General features: G+C 41.5%; 1 pseudogene; it reads right to left on the bottom strand.

Moving 5' to 3' along the window:
- Window positions 1–7,522: 7,522 nt before the first annotated feature.
- On the bottom strand, window positions 7,523–7,725 carry LOC139267523 (U2 spliceosomal RNA; annotated as a pseudogene).
- Window positions 7,726–8,012: the final 287 nt, after the last annotated feature.

The raw sequence follows: 8,012 nt of genomic DNA on the forward strand, positions 1-8,012 counted from the left end.
ACCCATTCAACCTATCTTCATAAGTCAACCCCCTCATCTCTGGAATCAACTTGGTGAACCTTCTCTGAATAGCTTCCAATGCAAGTATATCCTTCCTTAAATACGGAGACCAAAACTGTACTAAGTACTCCAGGTGTGGCCTCACCAGTACCTTGTTCAATTGTAGCAGGAATTCTCTGCTTTTATACTCCATCCCCCTTGCAATAAAGGCCAACATTCCAATTGCCTCCCTAATTACTTGCTGTACCGACATGCTAACTTTTTATGATTCATGCACAAGGACCCCCAGGTCCCTCTGTACTGCAGCATTTTGCAATTTTTCTCCATTTAAATTATAATTTGCTTTTCTATTTTTTTCTGCAAAAGTGGATAACTTCACATTTTCTCACATTATACTCCATCTGCCAACTGTTTTCCCACTCAGTTAGCCTGTCTATATCCCTTTACAGATTGTTTGTGTCCTCCTCACAATTTGCTCTCCCACTCATCTTTGTATCATCAGCAAACTTGGCTACATTACACTTGATCCCTTAATCCATGTCATTAATATAGATTGTAAATAGTTGAGGCCCCAGCACAGATCCCTGTGGCACCCCACTAATTACCGTTTGCCAACCGGAAAATGACCCATTTCTCCCGACTCTCTGTTTTCTGTTAGTTAGCCAATCCTCTATCCATGCTAATATATTACCCCCAACTCCATGAACTTTTATCTTGTGTAGTAACCTTTTATGTGGCGCCCTATCGAATGCCTTCTGGAAATCCAAATACACCACATCCAGTGGTTCCCCTTTATCCACTCTGTTTGTTGCATCTTCAAAGAACTCCAGCAAATTTGTCAAACATGATTTCCCTTTCATAAAACCATGTTGACTGCTTGATTAAATCATGCTTTTCCAAATGTCCTGCTACTGCTTCCTTAATAATGGACACCAACATTTTCCCAACAACAGATGTTAGGCTAACTGGTCTATAGTTTTCCGCTTTCTGTCTGCCTCCTTTTTTAAATAGGGGTGTTATATTTGCAGTTTTCCAATCCACTGGGATCTCCCCAGAATCCAGGGAATTTTGGTAGTTACAACCAATGCATCCACTATCTCTGCAGCCACTTCTTTTAAGATCCTAGGATGCAAGCCATCAGATCCAGGGGGGGGCTTGTCCGCCTTCAATCCCATTTTACCGAGTACTACTTCTTTAGTGATAGTGATTGTATTAAGTTCCTCCCTTCCTATAGCCCCTTGATTATCCACAATTAGGATGTTTTTCAGTGTCCTCTACCATGAAGTCCAATATAAGACATTTGTTCAAAGTCTCTGCCATTTCCCTGTTCCCCATTATTATTTACTGAGTCTCATCCTCTAAGGGACCAACATTTACTTTAGCGACTCTTTTCCTTTTTATGTACCTGTAGAAACTCTTACTATCTGTTTTTATATTTAGTGCTAGTTTGCTTTCATAATCTATCTTCCTGCTCTTTATCATTTTTTTAGTCATTCTTTGCTGGCTTTTAAATGTTTTCTAATCCTATGGCTTCCCTCTGGACTTGGCCACTTTGTATGCCTTTGTTTTCAATTTGATACCATCCCTTATTTCCTTAGTTAGCTACGAATGGTTATCCCTTCTCTTACAGTCTTTCCTGCTTGAGAGTTATGAAATATCTCCTTAAATGTCTTCCACTGCTCATCAACCATCCCACACTTTAATCTATTTCCCCAGTCCATTTTAGCCAACTTTGCCTTCATACCTTTGTGGTCTCCTTTGTTTAAGCTTAGGACACTGATCTCAGATCCAACTTTCTCACTCTCCCACTGAATTTGAAATTTGCTATGGTCACTCATTCATAGAGGGTCCTTTACTAGGCGATTGTTTATTAATCCTGTCTCATTACACAGTACCAGATCTAAGCTAGCCTGCGCCTTGGTTGGTTCCGCAATGTACTGTTCAAGGAAACTATCCCGGATACATTCTAGGATCTCTTCCTCAAGGCTACTCTGGCTAATTTGCTTTCTCCAACAACATGAATGTTAAAATCACCCATGATTATTGCTGTTCCTTTTTTATAAGCCTCCATTATTTCTTGATTTATACTCCATCCAACAGTGTAGCTATTGTTAGGAGGCCTATAGACTATGCCCACCAATGACTTTTTACCTTATTTTTCCTTATCTCCACCCAAACTGATTCAACATCTTGATCTTCTCATTAATGCACTGATCTCATCCTTTATTAACAAAGCTACCCCAACTCATTTTCCTTTCTGTCTGTCATTCTGAATTGTCAAATACCCCTGAATATTTAGTTCCCAGCTGATTCTTGGGTGGGGGCTGGACAAGTCTTGCTGATGATGGCTCCATAGATGATAATGGCCCTTTGGTATCTCATTCAAACAGCTATTCATCAAGTGTAAATCTGTCCATCATTCTTTGGAAGCTATTTGTGGGATCATCTCAGCTGAGCTGGAACCTTTCTTCACCGAGCATGTGCATACTTTCAGGAAGGGTTGGTATATAGTAAACAAGTGCAGTACCTCTGCCTGATTTCAATCTTCTCCAGCCTGATAATGCTGTAGATAATTGTAATGCTCCACTGGCACTCATTTTGAGATAGGCTAATTTACACTGAGAGAATTGGCTAATTTAGCACTGACAGGATTGGCTATTCAGCACTGAAAGGATTAGCTAATTTAGCACTGACAGGATTGGCTGATTTAGAACTGACAGGATTAGCTAATTTAGCACTGACAGGATTGGCTAGTTTAGCAGTGAAAGAATTGGCTAATTTAACACAGACAGGATTGGCTAATTTAGCACCGACAGGATTGGTTAAGCTGCATTGACAGAGGTCAACCTTGCCTCAGTGGTATCACTGTCACCTCTGAATCAGAAGATCATGGTTTACAAAACCCATTCCAGAGTCTTGAACACATAAGCTAGATTGACATTTCAGTGCAGTACTGAGGGAGTGCTGCACTGTTGGAGGTGCCATCTTTCTGAAAATACTTCTAAGGTATTTGTTTTACTCTCTTAACACTTTAGGGTAATCAGAGGTAAAAAAACCCCCCAAGGTTTATTACTTTTCTAACTATTAGTTTTTATTAACATTAAAATACAAGAAGTATTACAGTTAGAGATTCATAAGAACATAAGAAATAGGAACAGGAGTAGGCCATAAGGCCCCTCGAGCCTGCTCCATCATTCAATAAGATCATGGCTGATCTGATCATGGACTCAGCTCCACTTCCCTGCCCGTTCCCCATAACCCCTTATCGTTCAAGAAACTATCTATTTCTGTCTTAAAATTATTCAATGGCCCAGCTTCCACAGCTCTCTGAGGCAGCAAATTCCACAGATTTACAACCCTCAGGGAAGAAATTCCTCCTCAACTCTGTTTTAAATGGGCGCCCCTTATTCTAAGATCATGCCCTCTAGTTCTACTCTTCCCCCATCAGTGGAAACATCCTCTCTGCATCCACCTTGTCAAGCCCCCTCATAATCTTATACGTTTTGATAAGATCACCTCTCATTCTTCTGAATTCCAATGAGTAGAGGCCCAACCTACTCAACCTTTCCTCATAAGTCAACCCCCTCATCCCCGGAATCAACCTAGTGAACCTTCTCTGAACTGCCTCCAAAGCAAGTATATCCTTTCGTAAATATGGCAATCAAAATAGTATTCCAGGTATGGCCTCACCAATACCTTATATAGCTGCAGCAAGACTTCTCTGCTTTTATACTCCATCCCCTTTGCAATAAAGGCCAAGATTCCATTGACCTTCCTGATCACTTGCTGTACCTGCATACTATCCTTTTGTGTTTCATGCACAAGTACCCCCACGTCCTGCTGTACTGCAGCACTTTGTAATCTTTCTGCATTTAAATAATAACTTGCTCTCTGATTTTTTTTTCTGCCAAAGTGCATGACCTCACATATTTCAACATTATACTCCATCCGCCAAATTTTTGCCCACACACCTGGCCTGTCTATGCCCTTTTGCAGATTTTTTTGTGTCCTCCTCACACATTGCTTTTCCTCCCATCTTTGTATCATCAGCAAACTTGGCTACGTTACACTCAGTCCCTTCTTCCAAGTCGTTAATATAAATTGTAAATAGTTGGGGTCCCAGCACTGATCTCTGTGGCACTCCACTAGTTACTCGTTGCCAACCAGAGAATGAACCATTTATCCCTACTCACAGTTTTCTGTTTGTTAGCCAATCCTCTATCCATGCTCATATTACCCCCAACCCCATGAACTTTTATCTTGTACAGTAACCTTTTATGTGGCACCTTGTCAAATGCCTTTTGGAAGTCCAAATACACCACATCCACTGGTTCCCCTTTATCCACCCTGTTTGTTAAATCCTCCAGCGAATTTGTCAAACATGACTTCCCCTTCATAAATCCATGCTGACTCTGCCTGACCGAATTTTGCTTTTCCAAATGTCCTGCTACTGCTTCTTTAATAATGGACTCCAACATTTTCCCAACCACAGATGTTAGGCTAACTGGTCTATAGTTTCCTGCTTTTTGTCTGCCTCCTTTTTTTAAATAGGGACGTTATATTTGCAGTTTTCCAAACTGTTGGGACATCCCCAGAATCCAGGGAATTTTGGTAAATTACAATTAATGCATCCGCTATCCCTGCCGCTAATTCTCTTAAGATCCTAGGATGCAAGCCATCAGGTCCAGGGAATTTATCTGTCTTTAGTCCCATTATCTTACTGAGTACCACCTCCTTAGTGATTGTGATTGTGTTAAGTTCCTCTCCCCTATAGCCCCTTGACTGTCCACTGTTGGAGTATTGTTAGTGTGCTCTACCGTAAAGACTGATACAAAATATTTGCTCAGAGTTTCTGTCATTTCCATGTTCCGCATTACTAATTCCCTGGTCTCGTCCTCTAAGGGACCAACATTTACTTTAGCCACTCTTTTGCTTTTTATATACCTATAGAAATTCTTGCTATCTGTTTTTATATTTTGTGTTAGTTTACTTTCATAATCTATCTTCCCTTTCTTAATCATTTTTTTAGTCATTCTTTGCTGGCTTTTAAAAGCTTCCCAGTCTTCTGTCCTCCCACTAGTTTTGGCCACTTTGTATGCCCTTGTTTTTAATTGGATACCGTCCTTTATTTCTTTCGTTAGCCACGGATAGCTATCTTTTCTCTTACACCCTTTTCTCCTCACTGGAATATATTTTTCTTGAGAGTTGTGAAATATCTCCTTAAATGTACACCACTGTTCATCAACCGTCCTACACTTTAATCTACTTTTCCAGTCCACTTTACCCAACTCTGCCCTCATACCTTCATAGTCTCCTTTATTTAAGCTTAGTACGCTGGTTAGAGATCCAACTTTCTCACCCTCCATCTGAATTTGAAATCCAATCATACTATGATCACACATTCCGAGGGGATCTTTTACTAGGAGATTGTTTATTCATCCAGTCTCATTACACAGGACCAGATCTAAGATAACCTGCCCCCTGGTTGGTTCCATTACATATACTGCTCAAGAAACCCGTCCCTTATGCACTCGATGAACTCCTCCTCAAGGCTACCCTAACCAATTTGATTTGTCCAATAAATATGGAGGTTAAAATCACCCATGATTATTGCTGTTCCCTTTTCACGAGCCCCCACTATTTCCTGGTTTATACTCCGACCAACAGAGTTGCTACTGTTAGGGGGCCTATAGACTACGCTCACCAGTGACTTTTTCCCCTTATTGTTCCTTATCTCCACCCAAACTGTTTCAACACCCTTATCGTTTGAGCCAACATCGTTTCTTACTATTGCAGTGATTCCATCCTTTATCAATAAAGCTACCCCACCTCCTTTTCCTTTCTGTCTGTCCTTCCGGATTGTCAAGTACCCCTGAATATTTAACTCCCAGTCCTGGTCACCTTGCAACCATGTCTCTGTAATGGCTATCAGATCATACCCATTCGTCTCAATTTGGGCCGTCAACTCATCCATTTTGTTACAAATGCTACATGCATTTAGACAAAGTGCCTTTAAGTTTGTATTTTTTACCCTTTTTTCCTGCTTGTTTCCTCTCTTCTTCAAACTCACTTTCTTTATTTTTGCTTTCTAATTCCAACTTTACTATCCTCTCTACTGAATCAATTTTCAGGTTCCCATCCCCCTGCCAAGCTAGTTTAAACCTTCTCCAACAGCACTAGCAAACCCTCTCGCGAGCATATTGGTCCCGGTTCTGTTGAGGTGCAACCCGTCCGGCTTGTACAGGTCCCACCTCCCCCAGAAGCTGTCCCAGTGCCTCAGGAAACTAAAGATCTCCCACCTGCACCATCTCTCCAGCCACATATTCATCTGCTCTATCCTCCTATTTCTGTACTCACTAGCTCGTGGCATTGGGAGTAATCCAGAGATTACTACCTTTTGAGATCCTGCTTTTTAATCTCTCTCCTAGCTTCCTAAACTCTGCCTGCACCCCTCTTCCTACCTATGTCATTGGTACATCCTTTAAGTCAGTAGTACATCTCGAAATTCAGAATGGCCTGTTCTTCTGCTTTGGGAGACTAAGGTGAATAATGCATCAAAATACTGCGCGATGTTCTTTAAGACTGTCTCCGGACTGTCTCTAGTCAGCCTTCTGACTTTCTCTTCTTTCACTTTAGAATGGTTACTCTTATACCGTTCTTGCTGACAAAACAACCTATTTCAGTAACTCTTCACTTTCCCTGCCTCTCTCGTGGTTACACAGTCTGCTGCTACCAAACAGCATCTGATGTTTAAGATGATTTCCCAAAGTCTCTCAAGGCCTCGTTATCTGTAGCCTTCCAGAAAGTTCGAATCACACATTTTGAAATGTGGTCAGCCTTCTGAGAATGCCTCTTGAACAGCCAGTTTAACAGTTCTTTTATCCAAACTCCACTCCTTTAGCAGGTAATTAATCTAGGGTTCTTGTGAATCAATCAGTTTCCTTAAAATTTGTATTTAAAGTCCAAAAATCCTTGACTGGCACTATTCAAAGAAGAGCAGTCTTTGTGTCCTGGTCAATAATTATCCCTCAACTTGCATCACTCTGATCATTTGTTTTAGCAAAGGAAAAGGCAAACTCTGATACTTCATTTTCCTGCATATGTTACATTCTGGAAATTTGACATTCTCAGAAATGTAACTTTTTGTGATAAACAGGAATTCAAACAAAATGTGTATGGACATTCTCAGATGAAGGCTGTAATGGTTTGGGTGACTTTTGTTTTTTTATATATCAATACAAATGTAAAGAGTAAATGATGTAGAAATTCGTCTCGGCCCACGAGCAGCTCGTGTCCTACCAGAGATGCTCGAGGCTTTCCTGAAATTTGACCTTGCGCCTCATCTTCAAGTGCCAGGGTGCCAGTGGCCCACTCCATGAGAAAAATCAATTCCTGGCCGCATTTATTTTTTTTTTAATTCGTAGCCAATCGTTCCAATTCTTTGTCAAATCACAAACGGCAGAGGTCACCTTGCACACGCCAAGGATCACTCTGCGCCAATGCTCTTAGCCAAAAGGCCTAGAGCCACTGCACCGTTCCTGGAAGTACTGCAATACCAGGTTCGTGCCATGGAGGTGGATGGGTCAAGCCACCCCACCCACCTCCTATTTCCAAAAAAGCAAGCATATACCTTCCTGATCCAGGGAGAACCACCTTGGGGTTATGGTGGTTACTCCCCTGTCAGGTCAGTTACGCATGATCTTAGCCAAAAGGCCGAGAAGCGATTCTTGGCCGCATGGTAAGTTTCAGCAAGGGGGTCAGATCTGACAACAGAACAAGGGAGGGAACTTTTGGCAGGACTGTGAAGCTGGAAGGACCACTTCTGCTCCTCCTGGCTGCACAACATTTAAAAAAAAAACTAACCATTATTTGGCGGATATGGAGGCTGTTGAAGAATCATGAACAGGGCAGACCCGTGCCTGCCCGATCATTGGGAACAAATTTTGTAGAGGGGTCCTTCAACAGGCGTTAGGCTCCTCATTAACATATTTAGGAGAATAATGCCTCTTTTA

This window comes from Pristiophorus japonicus, chromosome 7 (genome assembly GCF_044704955.1).
Source record: "Pristiophorus japonicus isolate sPriJap1 chromosome 7, sPriJap1.hap1, whole genome shotgun sequence".
NCBI lineage: Eukaryota > Metazoa > Chordata > Chondrichthyes > Pristiophoridae > Pristiophorus > Pristiophorus japonicus.